Source organism: Protopterus annectens, chromosome 1.part1, assembly GCF_019279795.1.
Source record: "Protopterus annectens isolate FY-2018-M chromosome 1.part1, PAN1.0, whole genome shotgun sequence".
NCBI lineage: Eukaryota > Metazoa > Chordata > Ceratodontiformes > Protopteridae > Protopterus > Protopterus annectens.
The window spans coordinates 120,362,351-120,387,864 of NC_056726.1; the positions used below are offsets into that span (position 1 = coordinate 120,362,351).

Below are 25,514 nucleotides of genomic sequence, written 5' to 3' on the forward strand. Positions count from 1 at the left end.
CTGCACTTTGCACACAGTGAACTCTTTGAAATACATGCACAGTAATAAGCACACACTGTAAGCACTTTTACACACTCTGAGATACTTCGAATAATTTTAATAGTGCCCTTGATTCAGTACAAAGTCATAGTTATGCCCAAATACTGCACTTTGCATAAACACAATAAGTCACTTTGCTTTATTTTTGCTTACTGTGTCCTTTTCTCTTTCCTTATTATATTCTTGTTGCTTGTTTAAGCCCTTTTTGTGCCCAACGTGCTCCTCATGTGCTCATTTTACTCTAAACATGCCCAATTCTGCCTTAAACATGCTCGTTTTGCACTCTAGACCAATCATTTTCTCAAATACGTTTATCTTACACATTTTCTTTAGTTAACAAACTTTTTGTATTTTCTGCTTGCCTGATAATGCAGTTTGTGCCCTTGTAATGCCCTTTCTTGCCTCTTTGCATTGAGTAAATAATTTGTATTATTTTTTCATTACCTTTGATTCTTTCTGGTTGTGTTTATACTGTTTTCTCTTGGTTTTACCTTTGCTGTCTTCTTTACATCTCATGTCTCCATACGTTCTTCTCTTTTCCATCCTGATTCTGACACCATGTCACTTTCGTGTTGGTACACGAATAAACAAGTCTTTGTGGGTTCCGTTTAAGAAGTTTTATTCTATACAAACACATCACTGTAAAGCCTTATTGACTATGACTTAAGTAACTTATATACAAACTTACTGCTGTGATCATACATGCTCACTCAATGGCTGCTTCTGCAAAATGTCACTGGAGATTGCACGTGTCTGAAATTTATATATGCACCCACAGCCTTGCATGCATCTTAAAGACATAGCACACACACATTACACTCTAATCTACAGCACACATTCTGCAAACACTTTGCACACTCTGAGTTACATTGAACAACTCTAGTTATGCTTTGACTGGCTTCATCAATGCAAAATAGTAGTTTTTGCCCAAGCACAGTCTTTTATGAAAAAAACACGCAGTCACCTTGCTCCTTAAGCTTAACTTGCCCTTTTATTGTACTTGGTTTGCTCTTTTGATCTGTTATCATGCTCAGTATGCTTTTCTTGTACTTGTTTTACTTTAAACATCCTTGTTATGCAAATCAAAGGTAATTCTGAGCCCCATATGAATAGTTTTGCTAGTTTTATCAAATATTGTAGTTTCAATCATTTTGTTTAATAATGTGGTTTGTGCCTTTTGTTTGCTTAATAATACATTTTGTGCTACTCGTTTGATTAATAATGAGCTTTGTGCCTCATAAATGCACCATTTCATTTTCATTGCCAAATAAATCATTAGTGCAGTTTTCTTTACCTTTAGCTTGTTTCTGGACCTTTTTCATTTGTCTCTGCTCCATTCCCCTTAACCTGCTTAGTCTGCCTTCACCATCAACTCTGCATCTCGAAGAAGCAGCTCTGTTGATCCCGGTTCTGACACCATGTCGCTTGGTCAGAATAAAACAGACGAACATTCATGGGTTCTGTTCAAGCAGCTTTATTACACACAAACACATCAGAAATTAGGCTTTGTAACTTGAACTTAAATGAACTTATAAACAAACTAACTACTGCACTCATACATGTTAACACTCTGCCTGTTCTCTCAAAATGGCACTGCTGCCTGCACGTGCTTGCTATTTATATGCACGTACTACATCTGGAAATGTTTCTTAAAGATACATACACAAGCTCTGATCTACATACAGTACACAGTATTGAAGCAGTTACTGTACTGTACAGTAGAATGAGCAAATGAAATTCTGGCTCACCAGGGTGTAGGCGAGAGTAGGAGGTCTGGCAGACGTCTGAAAGTTCAGGAAAGAATGGAAGACATTCATGGGTGATGCCTGTAGTACAGGAAATGTGAAATAAAGCTTAAAAAGTGGTAAGTTTAGCATTTTTTTGTATGGAACATTTTACTGTACTGCACTGTACTGTAGTATATTGCACTACTCACACCTATAGGTACTCTCCTCAGATAGTACCCACTCTACTATCCCTGACATCTCTTCCACAGATTCTGACAACCATGGATGGACAATTTCCTATGGTTTCTCCTGATAGTCTGGTTGATATGGGCATCCTGAGACAATGTAGTAACTGTCTTATGTACACAGACAGCCCTCTACTACTACCACCTAGGAACACAATATGTGAGAGATGCAGTTACACTAAGAACCTAGAATCCTGGCTGTCTCAGTCACAAGCCGGTACATTTGACACTAAGAAGGCTGTCTCTGCAAACACGACAAACACCACATCTCTAACACAACTTGACTGAAAGTGTTAGGAGAAACTGCTGGAATTTGTACTAACAAATGATGAATAATTATCTCAAATTATACCTGAAAATTCTCATATACTAAGAAGGTAAAAACCTTGCTTCTTGTTTCAATCACTATAAACATGGGTCTATATATCAACCTTCCCAATATATACAAACTACCATTATGGGAGACCCATTAGTTGGTTGCTATCCATGTGGACATTGTATCCACTGTGATAAGATGGTAAAATCTAAACAATTTTCCAGTCGCAACAGTTCTTCAGTTTATGATATTAATTTCTTTGCCAACTGTAGTACTGATTGGATAGTATATCAAGCTACATGTACCTGTGGTTCTTTTTACATTGGTCAGACCTCTCGCCCATTTAGAATAAGAATTTCAGAACACATAAGCAATATTAAAAATAAAAAACTTTCAAATGCACTTTATAAACATCATTTGATACATCCGACTGCTAGGTTCTCATTTCTGATTATTGACATTGTAAAGGGCAATAAGTCCAATAAAATTGGATGGCATTCCATTTTAAATAATAAAGAGAAAAAGTGGATTGTGAAACTGGGAGGGTTGTTCCCTCCTGGTTTGAATGAACAATTTTAGATGGACCAGTCAGCCTCTAGAAGCATGTATTTATTGTTGAATTTAATTTCATTTTGTCTTATTTGCACTGAGGAAGGCTGTGATATTATTCCGGCCGAAACCGGTCTGTTTTTTTAATTTATCAAATGATTTCGTACACAGTATGCTGGCTCTGTCTTTACTAGAATTTTTGTTGTGTTTTTGAGCCGTGCATTTGCCCTACGTGCAGGAGTGTCGTTTTGATTGGTGCACCTTCTTCCTGTTCCTGCTGGGGGCCTGTGTACTTGGTACTGATTGCACGTTATCTGTGCAATCGTGTTTTTGTTTTATTAATATATCTTCTTTGTGGCGTTTGGACGTCCCTTTAGTGGACTCTTTATTTAGGAGTGCTGAGGATTTATTGTTCTATTTGTTACCATCCAGAAGCAAGCTTCAGATATGCGAGGCGTTAGTTTCCAATACGCTGTTTTTCGTTATGGCGGATGACCAAGCTTCGTAATGCGAACCTATTTGGTGGAATCATTATTGTCTGTACGGTGCAGTATAAGCGTTTCACTATTTGGGTAATGTGTTCAACTGGAGCTGTTGCATATTGCAAGCTTCTGATATTTTGGGTTTCCAAATAATTTTCGGACACTGTGGATTATTTCAAGCATGTGTATACAATCTCTTACGGACATACGCATGCAATACCAGAGGCTTGTACTTTTTTTGAATTGATGGGCCTTATTGCTATTTGGGAACACAAGGTACTGTTATAATTCTTTTTTATTTTGGCGATTGTACACAGAGTGGCATCTTTTTCATTGGGACAGTATTCATATAATGGACAATCAAGATTCTATTGGAACTATTTACAGTTGGGACATTCATTTGGGAAGATCTTCTCATGAAGCATAGTTTTAAGTGGCTTATTATCTGGTGATGTGTGCGATTGTATTCGTCGAGCATTGGAAGCTTCAGCCATTTGGTGTTTTGCAACGTCATTGCAGACTTGGGTTCAATTGAAGCAAGCGTATGTGACATTTTGAGATTCGTTTGGAATATATGTATGCACTATATGGACTCTTTTCAGTATGCTAGCATTTCTTTAAATTGATGGGCTCCCTTTTCTTTTTGTCATTACAATCACAAGGCATTGTGGAACTTTCGATCATTTGGCGACATTATGTGGAGAAAAAAATTTTTCTTTGTGATATTTGTACTTTGTTTATAGGGATATCATTATCTTTACAATGGATAGTTAGAATTTCTGTACAGATGTTGAATATTCGATTTCTGTTTCAGGAACCTATTTAACACTCTAACTTTAAATTTTGTATATTGAACATTGTAAATATTTTCCAATGGATGAGACATTCAATGATTGATACACACTACCCTTTCTTTTCTTTTAGTATAAAATATAGGTTACGATCTAGGGTTCGATTGATATACTGTTCTGCAATTTATATTTATTATTTAGTTGTCTTTGGTTACATCAATCTAGATAGATGGGACACATTACAAATTCATTTTTATATATTGTATTTGTTGTTGGCAACATTGGCACATGAGCCAACACATACAATTTTTGGTCCTACAGATAAAGAATAAGGTCTTTTGATTATTTCATCTTTTGGTCACAACACCAAAATATTTTGAAACTACCTGGCCTTGCTGCTATATATATATATTTTTCCATGAGATCTCTTTTGTTCCGTGGTCCAGAGTTTCATGTTTAGTGGTTGCAGTGGAACCACTTGTTTTTTGTTACAAATAGGAATTCAGAGAGGTAAATGGTGGTTTGAGTAGGTTGGGACACAGCTGGGTTTTTGAATGATATGTTCATTCTTCTTTTCATGTATATTTGGGCTGTTATTGTTCCTCCTACCGCCGTCAAACAATATATATGATTGTATTTTCATTTTTGCTGGCATAGTTGTTGTGGCTATTATTGTCAGCTACTACTCTTGGTATTTATTCAACTTATACCTTTTTGAATAAATATAGTTTCAGCTATGGATCTTTCGAGTTTAATAATAGGGCTATCAGCTGATAGGGAAGATCTTCGGGCATTTGGGCTTGGAGCTCCCTCTTAAGTCAACAATATGGTTGATGATGCATCCAGTTTGGAATCTGCTTGTATTTTAGCTTTTGAAGGCTTATCTAAACAGCTTCGTACTCTCAGAGCCAACATTTGGCATTCTAAATTGTCCAAGGCATACATTGCCAAAGGTATAACCCCTCGGGGGCTGAGAGTACGCATACAACCCCATGTGGAGACGGTAGATTCGGAGCTCAGTGATCAGTGGTCACAGATACAGCAGCAGGCCAGTATGTCCTTTGTGGAAACTCTTTCTAAGTATTATGATCGAACAATTGACAAAGAAATTGATGTGGTGACCAAAATGGTGAATGACATGAAACCTTATGAAGGTGAACCTTATTTTAATCAACACCTCAATAAAGTAGCCACAGATCTAAATAATTTAGAACAACAGCTTAAAAGCAGAAAAATTAAGAAATTCAAGAGGGATCAAGGTGACTATCAGCAGGGTAATCCCTTTTCAAATAATTCCAAACGTGAGATTCACACCCACATTGTCTAAAACCTCTAAGAGAAAGAGACCACGCTCCATTTTAAGAAAATTTGGTCATGACACTGGCTCCTCAACTGAGGACTTCTCTTCCTGTACAGATAATGAGGTACAATCAGTACCAAGTTCACCTTCACCCAAAAGGACTATATTATCTGTCCCTTTAGGCCCAGGTATAAGCGGGGGGGATGCAAACACAAAAGGTATAGACAATATTCAGAGTCTGTTGAAAATGGTCATACAGAATTAGTGGAAGATCAAAGTAAGAATGTTTTAAATTTATCTGACTTTGTACTATCTCCGGCCCATTTATCTGTGCTTAATAAAGGTTTGACTTTTATTCTGGGATTCATGGTGTCTGAGGAATTGTTTGCTCAGGATTTGTTGTCTTTTTGTAGAATTTTGAACTTAAGATTGTTCTTTGGCAATAATGACAATGATGATATGGATGATAAGTTTATATATCATAAATCTTCCTTCACTCCACCTATGCATCCTTTGGTACATCAGTTCCAGAATAGCGTTCTCAAGGATCTGCACTTTTCTAGGTCTGAGACACAGTATAAATCAAATAATGTAACTCTTGCTGAAAAACAAGCTATTCTGGAACTACAAAACAACAAAAATATTGTCATTATCTCAGCTGACAAAGGTGGAGCTGTGGTTGTGTTGAATTGGAAAGATTATGATCAGGAAGCTAAAAGGCAGTTATCTGATGGCAGATACTATTTTGAAATGCCTATAAATCCCATCCATCGTTTCAAAAAATCAATTGATGAATTTTTGGTTTGGGCCAGGGATGAAGCAATTATAACTAATGACATCATGCACCAATTGATGGTTCAGGACCCGGCTAACCAATATATCTATTTTTTGCCAAAAATTCACAAAAATCCCATACATCCACCGGGTAGACCGATTGTTTCAGGCAAAGGTTACATTACGGAACCACTATCTCTTTATCTGACCAAATACCTTAAGCCCCTCCTCCATCTTGTTCGGTCTCGATTACAGGATACCACTAACTTCCTGCAAATCATTTCAGAGAGTCAGTTGGAACCAGATTGGTTGATGTGCACACTTGATGTGTGCACCTTATATACCAATATTCCCCATGAATCTGGTTTGGAGGCACTTACATATTGGTTGGAGGTGTCCAATTTATATGATTCTGATTTCAATTCTTTCTTGGTACAGCTAGCACGTCATGTTCTCAGTAGTAATGTATTTTTTTATCAAGATACATGTTATTTACAAACAAATGGGTACAGCAATGGGGGCTTCTTTTGCCCCCATATATGCTGATTTGTTCATGGCTTTTGTTGAAAAACAGCTTATTTATGACCCTGGTACTAACATTTATTTAGAATATATTGACATTTGGAGACGTTTCCTGGACGATTGCTGGATGGTATGGACAGGAGAGGTCAACATGCTACATGAATTTTTAGTCTACCTAAATAGGAACCCTTGGGGATTGCAATTTACCATCCATTATGATCTTAATAGTATTACATTTTTGGATGTAAATATTAATAGATTATCAGATCACACGCTGGGCACTGAAGTGTTCAGAAAATATCCCCAATACAATACCATACTCCATGCGTCTAGTTTTCATCCTCCACACATAGCCCGCAACATCCCCAAATCACAATTTATTAGAACGAAATGAATTTGTTCAGATGATTCTTCTTTTCAGAATCATAGGAAGGATCTTACTGGTAGATTTAAAGCCAGGGGTTATGGTATGGGTTATGTGTTGCAGGCAAGCAATTTGGTCAATTCAACCAATAGGGAAGAATTTTAGAAGTACAAGGATCACAATGCTACAACAAAGCAACCTATCAGGTTGGTCACAACATATGCTAGGAACACGGTGAACTTGACTGAAAGTTTTAGGAGACACTGGAATATCTTACAATATGATGAAGAATTATCTCAAATTATACCTGAAAGTTGTTTATTCTCATACCGAAAGGTAAAAACCTTGCTTCTTGTTTCAATCACTATAAACATGGGTCTATATATCAACCTTCCCAATATATACAAACTACCATTATGGGAGACCCATTAGTTGGTTGCTATCCATGTGGACATTGTATCCACTGTGATAAGATGGTAAAATCTAAACAATTTTCCAGTCGCAACAGTTCTTCAGTTTATGATATTAATTTCTTTGCCAACTGTAGTACTGATTGGATAGTATATCAAGCTACATGTACCTGTGGTTCTTTTTACATTGGTCAGACCTCTCGTCCATTTAGAATAAGAATTTCAGAACACATAAGCAATATTAAAAATAAAAAACTTTCAAATGCACTTTATAAACATCATTTGATACATCCGACTGCTAGGTTCTCATTTCTGATTATTGACATTGTAAAGGGCAATAAGTCCAATAAAATTGGATGGCATTCCATTTTAAATAATAAAGAGAAAAAGTGGATTGTGAAACTGGGAGGGTTGTTCCCTCCTGGTTTGAATGAACAATTTTAGATGGACCAATCAGCCTCTAGAAGCATGTATTTATTGTTGAATTTAATTTCATTTTGTCTTATTTGCACTGAGGAAGGCTGTGATATTATTCCGGCCGAAACCGGTCTGTTTTTTTAATTTATCAAATGATTTCATACACAGTATGCTGGCTCTGTCTTTACTAGAATTCTTCTTCACATACATCTGCAATCTCCAAGGTAACACCCACATCTGCTCTGAACTGGTGTTCAAGAACACCATATACACAAATACCGTAGATATAGCCAACCTGCTGGCAGACAGGTTCAGTGAAAACTTTACCCCCTGTCCCCCCAGCAGTAAACCAGGACATCCCCAGCACCTGCCCCCATCCCCTCATCACCAGGGAGCAGGTCTTTAGTGCCCTCTCAAAGGCAAAAAGTACAGTTTCCATGGGACCCGACAACATCCCTGACTGCATCGTACATGAACTCTCAGCTCCATTAGGCACCCTATTCAACCAAAGCCTGAGCACTAGCTTCATCCCACCCAAATGGAGGAAAGCCACTGTCATCCTTCTACACAAAGGTGGAGCGTCCACTGATCCAGGCAATTATAGGCCCATCAGCCTAGCAAGTCTGATCTGCAAGGCCATAGAATGCATTATCATGGACCTTATAAACAAGGACATTGGCAACCTCCAAACACTTGACCCCACACAGTTTGGTTTTGTCAAAGGAAGATCATGCCTATTAAAATTGGTTAACTTCTTTGAAACAGTCTCCAAAGCCATGGATGAGGGGAAGACAGTGCACACCGCCTACCATGACCTAACAAAATCCTTTGACACTATTCCCCACTTGAGCATAATAAATAAACTCTCCCAGCTAGACATCAACTCATATGTTACCAGGTGGGTAGCTAACTGGCTCACTGATAGAACCCACTCAGTCAAAGTAGGGGATGCCACCTCTAGTAGTAAACCCATAACGAGCGGTGTACCCCAAAGATCGGTCTTGGGGCCTCCACTGTTTGGGATATACTTTTCTGAGGTGCAAGCCAAAACCAGTGGTCTGTGGCTAACCAAGTTTGCAGATGACTGCAAGCTGGGAGCTTTCTGAAATTCCCCTAGTGATGTGAACATCCTCCAAGAGGGCCTTACCAAACTAATGATTGGTGACTTCAGCATGGCCTCAAACAGAATGCCAAGAAATGCATCATTATCCCCTTTGGGGAAAATGGCATCCCCACTAATTATCATATTAATAACAATGTACTAAGCATGCAAGCAGTCGTGAGGGACTTGGGCACCCAGGATGACAGCAACCGGACTTTTGACCACTACATTGCCTCTGTTATACAGAAGGCTTTCTACATGGCCCGCCTCATAAGTAAGGGTATTTCATCCAGGAACAAGGAAGTCATAACATCCCTATACTCCTCCCTTATCATACCCATTATCGAGTACAGTGCCCCCTTCGGCATGTACCTTGCCAAGCACATGCAGCAGCTGGAGAGACCACAGAGGTTCCTGACCATGAAAATCCCGGGTTTCAAACACTTGTCCTATACAGATAGGTTAAAATCCCTGTCCCTCTACTCAATCTCATACAGACTGATCAGAGCTGACCTGTGTCTGGCATACAAGGCTATCTCAAACCCAGCCTTGATGGAGTTGCTGCATATCCATAAGTCAAAATCCATTCAGGCAACCTGCACACAAGGCCTAAACCTGGTCTGTGACATTAACAGAACTTGTTGGCAGGATATATTTGTGTCCCAGAGACTCCCCCATCTGTGTAATAGACTCCCTCTCCATGTTAAGCAGAGTACCTCTCTAGCCCTCTTTAAGAGGAACCTGGATGACTGGATGGGAAACAGAAAATGCTCCCATGGGATCCCACCTGTGTCCCTGCTGGACAGGGGAAATAGGTGCTGACTTTGTGGGAACATGGGCAAAATTCTTGGCTAGGCTTATAAGGACCTCCAGGCCAATCGCCTAGTATCATCCTATGAACCTATGAGAACATTTCATGTACATGTTTTGACTTGCATTCAAATATGACTTAATGACAGACTAAAAAATGGATCTCATCCTTAACCTGGGGACTGCCTGTAGTACCTTTACTATTACTAGTAGAGCCACACAAACGTCAATCTGATTAACATCAATACACATAGGCAGATACACATAGACAAAAACACATCAATGTCCTATTGTGCATGCTCTGAGGTTAATCCTTGGAACATGCAAAATAAAATATACTGTTTTTTGCAGGGGTACAAGCTGCCCTGCACCCTCTCCCACATTCACTGCTAATTATGAATACACAATCCCCAGGGAAAGGACATATCCACTCTAACCCAGGTACTGTCAATCTTACATATCTGTCAACCATCTATAAATGTGAACCAAAATCTGTTGACAATACAGAGGTCTATTGAACCACAAATCGATCTGTGCTGAGTGACCAATATACGTAGATATATATATATATATATATATATATATATATATATATATATATATATATATATATATATATATATATATATATATATATAGATAGATAGATAGATATAGATATATGGATTCACTTTAGAAGCACGAAATACTAAAATATCGAAATTCACTATTTCGAGCCCATAAAGTGGAATCCTGAGAACAGCGAAAGCTCAGAAACGTGAAATTCAAAACCTTGAATACCGGAGGTTTTGAATTTCTCACTTCTGAGGTTTCGCTGTGGTTATGGAATCAGGTACATGTATGTCTGTGTGTGTGTGTGTGTGCATGTGTGCGTGTGTACGTGTGTGTGTGTGTGTGTGTGTGTGTGTGTGTGTGTGTGTGTGTGTGAGTGCGTGTTAAGGATTTTGGGTAGGGGCTGTGGTGTGTGTCAGTGTGTTTTGTTGCTATGATGTGTGTGTGCGAGGAGAATGTAGCTTGTGTGGTGGTGTTTTGTGTGTGTTTGTATGTAGTGTGACCTCGCAGTGAGAATATTTAAATAGGGGGGGGTGGGGGGGTGCAGCCCCCCACATGGGAGGTGCAGGGGAGGCTTGCTCTGCTTTTATGTAGTGACGAGCTTGTGTTTATATGTGGGGAGGATGGTGTATGTGTGTGTATGTGTGTGTGTGTGTGTGTGTGTGTGTGCGTGTGTGTGTGTGTGTGTGTGTGTGTGTGTGTGTGTGTGTGTGTGTGTGTGTGTGTGTGTGTGTGTGTGTCTGTGTGTGTGTGTGGAGAAGGAGCGCGAAATTCAAAATCTCCAGTGTGCGAGATTTTGAATTTCACACTTCTAAGTTTTCATGGTTTTAAAAATTCGACTTTATAGCTTCGAAATACTGGATTTCAATATTTCAATATTTCAAGGCTATAAAGTGAATCTATATATATATATATATATATATATATATATATATATATTGTCTACTATCAAAATATAGAATTAATGTTGGCAAACACAGGAATGTAGAAAGGCAGGTGGGCAGTTCCCATGTTGCCGAATGGTACTTGGGCAAGAGTCTTTATCAGCAAATGCCACTGTACATTCGTTGATATGTGTTGAATATTTTGAATAGAGATCACATTACAGTGCAGATTGGGAAATATATCCCTTTTCTCACTGTAGTGTGATCTCAGAGTTGGAATATATAAGTTGCAGGATGTGTGGAGGGTGCAACCCCCCACCACAGGAAGCTGCAGGGGGCTTGCCCTCCTGCAAAAATGTGAATGTAAGTGTAAGGATTTCACTTACCTGTGCAACTATATGGAAGTCACATTCGCTATTCAAAGAAAATGTCAAATCTGCTGAATTCATTCAGCAGATTTGACATTTTCACCTACTTAATATGCACAAATTTGATGTTGACTTTCAATATTAAATATGTTTTTATTGTCAGCATCGATATATATATATATATATATATATATATATATATATATATATATAGATAGATAGATATAGATAGATATATATAGATAGATATATGGAGATATATATATATATATATATATATATATATATATATATATCTCATCATCATCAACCCCCTTTTTTCCCATTTTTTTCTACATGGGGTCCGGGTATTGTGTTAACTGTCGCCAACGTTCTTGATTCAGTGCCACACTCCTGCCTTCTTCAGCACTCATGCCTGACTGTCACAGATCTTCTTTCACACAATCCATCCACCTCTTTGCTGGATGTCCTCCTGTCTTCTGCTTTTCTACACATGTGCCCAAACCACCGTAATCTGTTCTCTTTGATCTTTTCTGCAATTGGAGCTACTTTGGCTTCTGCTCTTATGTCCTAATTTCTTCGTTTATCCCACAGTGTGCATCCTACCACCTTTCTCAGGCACTTCATTTCCATCACCTCTAGCTTCTTCAGCTGTTCTGCCTTTACTGCCCAGGTTTCTGTACTATAAAGTAGTACTGGTCTCACCACTGTCTTGTGCACCTTGCTCTTGAGCTTCTTTGGCATTCTTATGTCATAGACTAAACCTGATACTCTATACCAGTTGGTTGCAGCCCCTCTTATTCTAGCTTTGACCTCTTCATTCAGATTACCCTTCTCCTCAACCACCCCTCCCAGATACTTTAAGCTGTTCACCTGTTCCAGTATCTTCCCTTCTATTTCTATTTTCAGCTTCTTCTGATTTCCCCAATTTGCTGCCATTAGCACCGTCTTATCTGTGCTTAATTTCATCCCATTTGTCTTCAGATTTGCATTCCATTCTCCTATCCTTTTGCTGAAGTTCTAGCTCAGAGTCTGCCTGTACTGTTACATCATCTGCATACAGCAGCTTTGTTGATCTGTCTCCTCCAACCTGTTTATTAATGTAGTCCATCACCAGTATGAACAGCAGTGGGCTCAGAGCTGAACCCTGGTGTACACCCACTCCCACTGGGAACCCCTCTGTGAGGCCGAACACTGTTCGTACTTGAGTCAATGGGTCCTTGTACATAGCCTGCACTAATTATACCAATGTTTCCTGGACTTCAAAGCACCACATTATTGCCAAGATTAGCTTTCTTGGGAATTTTTCATATGCTTTCTCCAAGTCTAGGAATGCCCAGTTGGACTCCGTCCTCATTTCTAGCTTCTTCTCAAGTATCTGTCTCAGTGCAAACATTGGGGCAATTGTGCTGCATCCTGATCTGAATCCGAACTGCTCATCTCCCATCTTACATTCTACTCCTCTACGTATCCGTTTATCAATCACTCTCTCCAGAACTTTCATACAGTGTGGTAGGAGTTTGAGCTCTCTGTACTGCCCACAGTTGTGGATGTCCCCTTTGTTCTTGTACATTAGCACAAGTATGCTTATTCTCCAATCATCTGGGATACACCTTTCTCTCCACACTGCTATTAGTACCTTCAGGAGCCATTTCTCCCCTGTTTCATCCAGCATCTTTATTATATCTGCTATGACCTCATCTGAGCCTGCTGCTTTCCCTGACTTCATCTTCCTTACTGCTGTTCTTACTTCTAAGGTGGGCTCCTCTTCTTCTCTAATTGTAGGCTGTTTCTGGGGCAGTACAGCTTCTGTGAGGTTTTATTTATTCAGAAGCTGCTGGAAAGGCGTGGCCAAGGATGAACGCAGGATAGCAGCAGATTTCTTCAGCTCCACCAATTTCATTACATTGACAGGAATTAATTACTTAAAAAATTAATTTTTGAAGTAATTTTCTTTCTAAATATGTTTGTTTTATATAGTTCTTGAACTATATCTAAAAAAGAAAGGAAATATTAATAATATTCCTGTCAGAAATTACTTTGGAAATTTTCCTGTCAGTTTATCAGTCTGAAATGAGTTCCAGTAAGACAAATTCTCAAGACTCCAGCATCAAGAAAGAACTTCAGTCTCTGATAATTATAGTCCAGGAACTTACTGCTAAGATGGATAAAATGGATACTAAAATAGACACTTTCATAGAAAAACTACAAAACAAATAGACTTGTTACATATGGACCTGCAACAACAGAAGATCCAGATGACAGGCATAGAAGAAGCTGTGAATGACATGGAAAATATAATACAAGAAGAGGAAATCAACATTGAGTTTCTGCTGAAACAAAATACACATTTACAAACAAAGCTGGATGACCTGGAAAATAGAGCTAGGCGCAATAACATTAGGATTTTTGGACTTCCAGAAAATATTGAAGGTAACAATATTACTTCTTTTTAACAACATGGCTCCCTAAAACTTTAGATTTACCAGAAGCATTCTCTTTTGGTATCGAAAGAGCACATAGATCTATAGCTAATACTAACTCTAACAAAAACTATCCTAGATCAGTTATAGTTAGATTTCTATCATCTTTTCATAAAGAGATGGTTCTTAAATCTGCTTGGGCTAAAGCTCCTGTTAAGATTAATGAAACAACTGTGCGTTTGACAATGACTATTCTTCCATGGTATTAGCTAAAAGAAAAGTTTTTCTGCCACTAATAAGGAGCTTAAAAAGCACAGTTTAAAACATACCTTCTGTTTCCTGCCAAGCTTAAAATCTTCCTTCCTGATGGTCCTAAAATTTTCGATGACTTAGACTCTGCTTTACTGTTTATCAAAAAAAATAAGATTTTGGAAAAAATAGAAGAAATGGAATGGGCTAGTCCTTCGTTAAAGAGACTGGCAACTGAAACTTCGTGGAAGACTTCAGAGAAGAAGAAGAGACTAAAAAACAAATGATTTGTACTATGTTTTTTTTTTTCTCTCTCTCATCATTTTATTTTATTATTAATCTTTTTAAATATAGTTCCTGCATTTCCAAGAAGCAACAAATATTTTGAAAAAGATTTAATCAAAGTTATTCTCTGTGTGCAAAGAAATGTTTTGTTTCATAACTAGTCAAAATATCTGGAGATTTAATGGCAAGCTGTGATTTAACTTGTTTCTCTTTCTGAAGAGGAAAAATAAGGTCAGTAATTTGATACATTTTTTTTTTTCCTTTATCTTTTTCTTCTTTTCTTTGTTTAAACAATGACATTCTATTTAGATTATGTATTGGGTAAAGGGTGGGGGAGGGCAGGGAGAGAAGAGTAATGAAAATATGATTAATAGAATAATAACATATTTATTCCTTGTAAAAAGTTTATATGTTCTTCAAATGCTATTCCTAATTATACTTTCTTGATTACACTGCTTATGCTTGTTTGTAAATAATCTGTCATGCTTTAACTAATAATAATTAGAACTAAATAATAGTAAATAATATGTTTTATTTTTAACTCTATTAATATAAACAGTAAGTAATATTCTATTGTATATACTTCTTATAGCTTTCTCTTACATTTTTTTTCTGCCTTACACCCTTTTACTTTCTACTCTCTTTTCTTTTCTTTATTAATATATAGAAATGCTTTTGATCATATAGACACAGTAAATAATAAGATTTGCATAGGAGTTGAATTGGGACAAAATGTTGAGTTTTGTTACTTATTAATAATTTTGGGCTTGATTTCACTTACATAGAGTCTGTAATAACCTGTAGAATGCATTGTGAAGGTTTTGTCATGTTTAGATGCATTTACACTGCTAAATGAATGTCTGTCACTAGTTTTAATAAGTTTCCGCCAAAATGTTAAGAGAGACAATCTAGGATGTGGGCTGTCTCATGCACAGTGTCCATGAGCTACTTCAAAGCTTCAACTCTCAGAATTCTCACAGAGAAGCTGAAAGCAGCTAATCTCACCTTTGACCTAGATATCACACTGACACATCACAGATACAGGAATGACACTACCTAATTATACTTTCTTGATTACACTGCTTATGCTTGTTTGTAAATAATCTGTCATGCTTTAACTAATAATAATTAGAACTAAATAATAGTAAATAATATGTTTTATTTTTAACTCTATTAATATAAACAGTAAGTAATATTCTATTGTATATACTTCTTATAGCTTTCTCTTACATTTTTTTTTTATTTCTGCCTTACACCCTTTTACTTTCTACTCTCTTTTCTTTTCTTTATTAATATATAGAAATACTTTTGATCATATAGACACAGTAAATAATAAGATTCGCATAGGAGTTGAGTTGGGACAAAAATGTTGAGTTTTGTTACTTATTAATAATTTTGGGCTTGATTTCACTTCACTCACATAGAGTCTGTAATAACCTGTAGAATGCATTGTGAAGGTTTTGTCATGTTTAGATGCATTTACACTGCTAAATGAATGTTTGTCACTAGTTTTTAATAAGTTTCCGCCAAAATGTTAAGAGAGACAATATGGGATGTGGGCTGTCTCATGCACAGTGTCCATGAGCTACTTCAAAAGCTTCAACTCTCAGAATTCTCACAGAGAAGCTGAAAGCAGCTGGTCTCACCTTTGACCTAGATATCACACTGACACATCACAGATACAGGAATAGCAGATTAATAATATGTGTTAAAACCTATGTCCCAAACATATACATTACTATAACTCATTTAATTCATCTGATTGACAAGCATAAATAATTTTATAACTCTATACTGGAAGAAATTGTCATGTGATATATTTTAAAGCAGTAGTATAGCATGTTTGTAAAATCTGGTTACTAAAATGTGTTTGCTGTGCATTATTTTGTATAAAGCAGACAGATTTATTGAAGGGATAGCAATGTAAGATGGTGCTCAGTAAAGATACAACTCAGTGAGATCAGATATATATATATATGTATGTGTGTGTGTATGTGTGTGTGTGTGTGTGTGTGTGTGTGTGTGTGTGTGTGTGTGTGTGTGTGTGTGTGTGTGTGTGTGTGTGTGTGTGTGTGTGTGTGTGTGTGTGTGTGTGTGTGTGTGTGTGTGTGTGTGTGTGTGTGTGTGTGTATGTGTGTGTGTATGTATGCATGTCTATATATATATATATATATATATATATGTATGTGTGTATATGTGTGTGTATGTGTGTGTGTATGTATGTATATATATATATATATGTGTGTGTGTGTGTATGTGTGTGTATGTAGATATGTATATAAATGTTTCTGATAATCTGCTTAACTATGAAGTATGATTTATAACAATTTCTATGAATACAGTATTTTATTCTATTGGCAATAATGAGTTTGAGTAAATGCTCATATACAAGCAATTCAAGTTTTTTGGAAGCTGTTAACTGTATTTACATGACAGAAAATAGATGCATCTAATATATGTAATGTCTGAATCATATTAGCCAAAGTTTTTGATTTAAATGAATGTTAGAACTTATTTTTCTCTCCTCTTGATTTCTAACATCAAGATTATTTGAATGCTATTTGAATACAAGTGTTTTATATTACATGGATGTATATAGTAGTATGAACAGTTTTAAAAAAAAAAAAAAAAAAAAAAAAAAGGTTTATTTTAGTTTATATGATGCTGTTTTACCAAATGTGTAGTCTTGTCTTGCTAGATAATTGAACTGAAAACTGTTAACTTCAGTTAAATATAACTAGTATTAAATTGATAAGGTGGTAGCTGACGTACTGCTGCTTAGGGTAGGGGTTAACTTGAGTGGTAAATACTACTCTAAGTTGGAGTTTATAACTCCAGGCTGGATGCAAGGTTTAATCCTTACATTATTTTCACTTGTTCATTGTTATTTGTATATAGTTTTGACATCCACAATATATTTTGTACATTCATTGTCACTACAAACAAAATTGAATCCTATACGAAATCCCATAAGAGATTCAATAAATAGAGCTATATTTAAAGGTACACCTAAAGGAGGAGATGTAACATTACTTATCTTGTTATTTGTTATTTTGATCATAAGATTCTTAAGTTTTAAAATGCCAAATGACATCTTTAAAAGGAATTTCTTTAAACATTAATGGATTGAATAATCCATGTAAAAGGGCAAGCCTAATAAGATACATTAATTTACATAAGGCCAACTTAGTCTTCCTACAAGAAATCCATCTCTTGAAAAAAGATATTGATAAACTAGCCACAAACAAATATACAGTATTGGTTAGTTCAGAGCACACTCAGAAAAAGAGGAGTGGCTATTTTATGGAATAAAAGTATGCCCATTCCTAAAACCATTAAGTCTTATCAGGATGACAAAGGAATGTTTTGTATGGTTACAATACAAATTAATGGGAAGACTTACACTTTAATTAATGTATATTGGATACCTGGAATTGGTATTAATACAGTGAAACATCATCTTGATAAGATCATATCATTCTCTATAGGAGATATTATTTTAGCTGGTGACTTTAATTGTATACTACATGAAAGTGATACTACCACTATAGGAAAGAGAAGAATTACATCTAATGCAAAACATTTAAAGGATTTTGCTAATTCTTATCATTTGAATGATATTAATAATCAGATAGATTCAAAATCATTACCATACACCTTTTTCTAACAGATACAAAACTTATTCAAAATAGATAGGGTCTTTATTTCTAACCAGATGGTAACAGATTTAATTAATTCCAAAATCATTTCATGTCCTATATCTGATCATAATTCAATTGTTTTTGAATTCATGATAAAAATACTCATAATGTTCAGATCAAAAGGATACCAGCATACTTAACTCAACTAAAAGACTATAAAGAATATATACTTTCAGAAGTAAAACATTTTTAGACATAAATAACACTCCTGAAGTCTCCATTGTTTATGTTTGGGATGCCTTAAAATCATATCTATATGGACAAAGTATCAGATGGTATAATAATAAAAGGAAATCTTGGGATAAGGAATTGTTAGATATTCAAAGTAAATTAGACTCTTATAAACATAATAATAAAGAAAATATTATAGACAAGAAAGTTATTGAAGAAATAAACAAACTAAATGAGAAATACAAAGAAATTTTAACTCATAAAGTTAAAATAACTTTAGAGAAATACAAGTTTTGTCTTATTCAATAAGCCCCAAATACTTACATAGACTTAAAAATAAAACAAAAAGGTTGAATAAACAAAACCATATCAAAGAAATCTTTTCTCTAAGGAAAAGAAGAATGTTTCTAGTATACCAGAAATACTAGATGAATTTAGAAATCACTTTCACAAAATTAACCATAATAATATTAACATGGAACCTAAAGATAAAATAAAGGAGTTTATAACCACAAATATGAATAAAAAGCTTAATAAACAACAGATTAAACTATTGGACAAGAGTATTTCATATACAGAAGTTATTACACAAATAAATAAGCTTAAATCAAACAATGCACCGGGTAATGATGGTATTATACCAGAGATATATAAAATCCTTTCTAAAAATACATATTCATTAATACATAAGGTTTTATTTTGGCCCAAACTGAGTTAATAACCCCCATCTTGGCAATATACATTTATTTCGCCAATTTTAAAACCTAATAAAGATCCAACTAGATGTTCTTCATATCGGCCCATCTCATTACTTAATGTTGATTATAAAATGTTTATGAATATCTTTGCTGATAGACTGAAGACAATCATTCCGGCATTATAGATATAGATCAGACAGGCTTCATTGTAAATATAAATACTTTTGATAATATAAGAAGAACTTTAACATTAATAGATTTTGCAAATAGGAAAAAGAAAGATTTAACACTTATTAGTCTTGATATAAGTTCAGCATTTGATTCAGTAAGTTGGGACTATCTGTTTACCTTAATGAAGTGCACAAACTTCTCGGATGCATTTGTAAATCTAATTGAACATTTATACAAAGGAACGTTGGCTTATATTAAGGTAGGAACATATGTTTCACAAGAATACCCATTCTTAAAGGTACAAAACAAGGATGTCCACTTTCTCCACTATTATTCACTTTAGTAATGGAGCCTTGGGCTAATTTGATCAGAAACAGTACTGACATAGAGGGTTTTGAAATAGATGAAAATACAACATCCAAAATTCAACTTTTGCAGATGATGTTCTAATTACATCAGCAGGATCTAATTCTTCTATACAGTCTCTATTTGATAACATGATGAATTTTAAAAGTATTTCTGGTTTAATATTCAATGAAGAAAAAACTAAAATACTACCTATATATACGAAAAATATTCTCATTAGTGATTTTACTAAATATGTACCCAATTCAGGTCAGATAACTTATTTAGGTATAATACTATCTAAAGATATTAAATCTATTATATATAATAATTATAATACCTGTTTTCTTAATATACAAATCTTTTTAATACATGGAATAATATGTTTTTTACTATTGAGGAGAGACTTACAATTATTAAAATGATAATATTCCCCAAGATTTTATACTTAATACAATCAATAATACTTCCACCTACAAAAATAATTATCAAGAAACTGAACACACTAATGTTAAATTTCTTATGGGCACCTAATAGACCTAGGATTGCATTAAAGAAACATACTAATAGCTGGTCTCAAGGGGGTATTTCTTTTCCAGACTTTAATTTATATACTATCTCTTCTATTGTAAAAGTTATTACTTTATTAATAGATCAGTCATATGTCACAAAATGGAAAGATTATTGGGAGCTAATTAGTATACACTTCATGAAAATCTCCTTAACACATAAAAATATGATTGTAAATAACTCCATGTTATGGTTACTAAAGGAATTTTGTACTTCACCTATTACACCTAAACATATGGTTTGTTACCCATTAAATATTATTATTAGTTATCGTAACTTTATATTCATGCACCCTAAGTATAGGGAATGGAATTTTATTGTATTTCCTATAATGTATACTCAGGGTATGCTTTTGTCATCTACTTCTGAAGGAACTCATTTAGCTATAGATAATGATCTAAAGTACTGGTATCAGTTGATATCTGATAATAAAGTTAAAAATCTAGATTTCTTAAAACAAGAATTTGATCTAAGAGAAACTTGCTGGTTAGAGGTTCAGACCTTTAGACAACATCTCATTAATAAAATAGATTTAATGTCTATAACTGTTAAAGAATCTATTCCAACACTGATTGATTACTTGATATTAAATTTACAACATAAAGTTTCTGATAAAGTAAATTTTCATACATACATAAAGTTATCAGACAAGAAACTTTTTACAGTGTAGATTCATACTGGAATTATTTCACTTCTATTAATGGGGACCCACCAAATCAACAAGATAAACAATATATATTGGAATCTGCTTATAGAACTACGTCTTCCATTGTCTGGAGACTTTATACATGGAAATTTTTACATAGATCTTTTTATACACCTTTGATGATGAATAAAATAAATAATAAAGATAATCTATGTAAGAGATGTAATGTAGAAATTAATGCTGACTGGGCTCATATGTTTTATGACTGTATAAAATTGAAAGAATACTGGAAGTCAATTAATGAATTTTTGCAGGCTCTTTTTACAGATAATTTCATTATTTCTAAATCTCTTATATTATTCAACACACCTGTACCTCAAAGTGTTAAAAAGGTTAAGCTTCCCTTGTTATGGTCTATTCTAGCAGTGGCTAGGAAAATAATAACTAGAAATTGGATTTCAGATACACCTCCTTCGTTCAATGAATTTAAAAATGTTATGAATATAGTGTGCCATATGGAAATAAACACAATTAGGACTAGAACAAATAGAAAAACATCTTTTTTTATTGTATGGGATAATTTACAAAATTTGTTAAAAAAATTTTAATTTCAATAGCATGGTATTTTAGTTTAGGTTCATAGGTTCATAGGTTCATAGGTTCATACTAGGCTATCTGCCCAAGGGCATTTATAAGCCTAGCCCATAGTTATGTGGCTTTCGCCACCCCTTTAGTTTGAATAAAAACTATGCCTATCATTTTGCTGTGCCTCTGTCAAGCAGTGACGCTGAAGTAATCCCTGGGGTATATCTGCAATCTCCCATCCATTGGTCAAGATTCCTCTTGAACAAGACCAGAGAGGTGCTCTGCCTCACATGTACCGGGATTTTGTTCCACAGCATAGGGAGTCTCTGGGTGATGAATCTGTCCCTCCAGCACGTTCTATTTATAACCGTGTCAAGGTTTAAGTCTCCGCCCTTGTGGTTCTGAGGGATCTAGATTTTTGAGGTGAAGCATATTCATCAAATCTGGGTTTGACATGGCCTTATATGTCAGGCACAGGTCACCTCTGAGCAAGCGGTATGAGACTGAATAGAGCTGGAGTTCTTTCAGTCGGGCAGCATAAGACATATTTTGAGACCCTTTATCCTTTTGGTGAGGAACTTTTGGGGCCTTTCAAGCTGCAGCAGGTGTCTGGTCAGATACATTCGAACGGGCATTGTACTCAATCATAGGTCTAATAAGTGATGAGTACAGGGGACGATGACCTCCTTGATCTAGATGTGAATCCTTCATGATCAGGTGGGTGATATAGAAGGTTTTCCTAACTACTTTAGCAACATGAGTGTCAAAGCGAAGGCTACTGTCAACCTGGGTCCCCAGATCTCTGATGACTTTTTCTGTGCTCAGTGGATTGCCACCTATATGGTAGCTAAGGGTAGCCTTGTTTTTCCCAAAGGGTATGACTATGCATTTTTTGGCGTTTAACTTCAGGCCATGGCTCTGGCACCAGTTATCCATTTCTGTGAGGCCCTTCTGGAGGATATCTGTGTCAGATGTGTTTTCGACTATGGCGCCCAGTTTGCAGTCATCTGCAAACTTTGTCAGCCATAACCCTCCTGTGTTTGCTTGTACTTCAGAAAAGTAGATGCCGAACAAGAGTGGACCCAGGACTGAGCCCTGTGGGACACCACTTGTGACAGGCTTTGAGTCTGACATGGCTCCAGCAACTCTGACCCTGTGGGTTCTGTCACTTAGTTTAATTAATTGATCTGATTGTAGTGGATGTCTTTGTAAATACTTTAGTTGTTTTGTTGAATATTATAATAATACCTATTTTTAATTACTTGTATAAAATTGTTATGATATTTCTCTTATATGTTAAAACAATAAACCTGTTTTGAAAAAAAAAAAGAAGCTGCTGGAAATACTCTTTCCATCTACCTTTTATGTCTTGTGGACTGGTAAGCAGGTTGTTGTTGGCATCTCTTATGAAGGGTGTCTGACTATCTTCTTTATCTTTATGTCTTTGCCTTGCAACTTGATATAGTTTCTTTGTGCCCCCTACTGAGTCACTTTCCAGGAGTGCCTCCGATGCCCTATTCTTTGCTTTTGCAACTTCTTTCTTAACTTCTTTGTTAACCAACCAGTAGTCCTTCCTAGCCTGGTCAGTCTTTTCTGTCTCCCATTTCTTCCTGCACTCCTTCTTTCTTTTGATGACTTCCTGGACTTCTGCATTCCACCACCAGCTTTCCTTATGTACCTTATTTCCACACCCAGCTCGACCACATATTCTCTGTATTTTCTGTAGTCCTAACACATGCTGGTTTTAGGCCCTGCCACTCCTCTTCAACAACACCTATTTCCTCCTCTTCTTGGGGTGCTAGAGCCCTGAGTAATTCCTTGAACTGCTGTACTTTCTCTCCAGTCAACTTCCAGGTCTTCAGCCTGGTCTCTGTTAATCTTAGAGCCTTCTCTGACCACTGCTTGCAGCTGATTGTCGCAACTACTGGTTTATGCTGTGAACCGACTGTTTCACTGGGGATGACTTTGCAATCATGGATTCTACCCCAATGCCTTTTCCTTACTAGGAGGAAGTCTACCTGAGTTGCATGTTGGCTACTCTTGTATGTGATCTTGTGACTGTCTCTCTTTCTGAGCCATGTGTTGGCTACTATCAAGCCATTTGCCAGACAGAAGTCTAGCATGGCTTCTCCTTCTTTATTCCTTTTACCCCACCCATGTGGACCCAGGCAGTCCTCATATCCTATTCTGTCTATCCAGATATGTGCATTCAAGTCACCCATTATCAACACCAATTCATGTTGGCCTGCTTTATCTAGTAGTTCCTGCAACTACTGTATGTGCTCTGTGGGACCAGAATGGCTAGGCAGATGCTGTAAAAAAATAAATCCACAATGAACAACGCAGAAAAATAATTCTTTACTAAAGTTTTTTGCTTCTATTCAGTGCAATGAAGTAAACAGCACACAACAGCTAACAGCTTACAACTCAAAGCTATAGCAGCATACTGGCGTCGCCCTCTGGCGTCATCAGTGCAGAATTTTTCATGGTTGTCTTATATATATACATATATATATATATATATATATATATATATATATATATATATATATATATATAGTGAGAATATATATATACATATATATATATATATATATATATATATATATATATATATATATATAGTGAGAGAGAGGGAGAGACAGAGAGAGATGCTAATACAATGTCTGATTGTATGGTAGGTTAACAGCTGCTTAGTCAACCACAGATGATCGACTACGCAGCTATTAACAGGTGTGTGAATCCCACAATTCATAGGGTTGGGAACTTTGCCTTTACCCTGTCTTTGTGGAATCTCAGAGTAAGTATATATAATTAGCAGGGGGTGCAGCCCCCCCCATATGGGAATGCAGAAGGGCCTACCCCCCCCTGCAAAAAACAGTGTTTATGATTGGGTTATAAAACGTAGATTTTGCATGTGTAGTGGCTGTTTCCTGGCCCATGCATTGTACAGTGTCAGGTCCTTTTGCAGTCAGTGATGGGTGTTTTAGATTAAATGAGGTACTCGTATATACATACACACACACACACACACACACACACACACACACACACACACACACACACCCACACACACCCACACCCACACCTATATATATATATTTATATATGTGTCTGTATGTATGTATATATAAATATATATATATATATATATATATATATATATATATATATATATATATATATATAGTTTCACTTCAGAATCTCGAACTACTGAAATATCGAACTTCAACAGCTCGAGACCGAAGTGTCAAAATTGCACTTGCGTGAAAGTGCAGAATCTCGAGTGCGGAAATGTCAAATGTAGAAATGTTGAATCCACGGTTGTGGAGTTGCATACGTGATGTGGGATTCCTTGTATGCATGATGTGCGGTGTGGTATGTGGATGTAGCTGGAGATACAGGTAAATGATGTTTTACTAGGGGTTTTGGGTAGGGATTTTAGTGTGTATGAGTGTGTTTGGCATTTTGAGGTGTGGGTTAGGGTAGATAGGTAGGTAAGATTGTGAGTGTGTAAGTGTTGAGAGTCGTGGTATTTGTACGTATGTGATGTATGTTTGTGCAAGGGGAGTGTAGAATGTGTAGTGGTGTTTTTTGTGAGTTTGTTTTTAGTGCGACCTCGGAGTTAGTATATATAAGTAGCGGGAGTGTGGGAGGTGCATAGGGGCTTGCCTCCCTGCTTATATGTAGGGTCAGCGTGTGTGTTTGTTTTGTGTTTGTGTGTGTTTTGTTGGTTTGTAGTGTAGGGAGGAAGGTGTATGTCTGCTTGCTTGTGTGTGAAGTGTGTATGTGGGGTGTCACAATTTTGAATTTTGCGCTTTTGGGGTTTCAGGTTTTTAAGTTTTTGGCTTTACAGTCTCGAGATACTGAATTTCAATATTTCACTATTTCGGGATTGTAAAGTGAAATCATATACATACACATATACACACACAGACAGACAGACACACACACACACACACACACACACACACACACACACACACACACACACTAATGCAATTTACAAGATGAAGTA

The 25,514-nt window shown here is 36.1% G+C and overlaps 1 protein-coding gene across 1 annotated transcript in view; it reads left to right on the plus strand.

The window, feature by feature from the left end:
• The window catches only part of LOC122814238 (dynein axonemal heavy chain 5-like), a 3,525,594-nt gene that overhangs the window by 2,740,397 nt on the left and 759,683 nt on the right, over positions 1 to 25,514 (plus strand). The window lies entirely within an intron of this gene.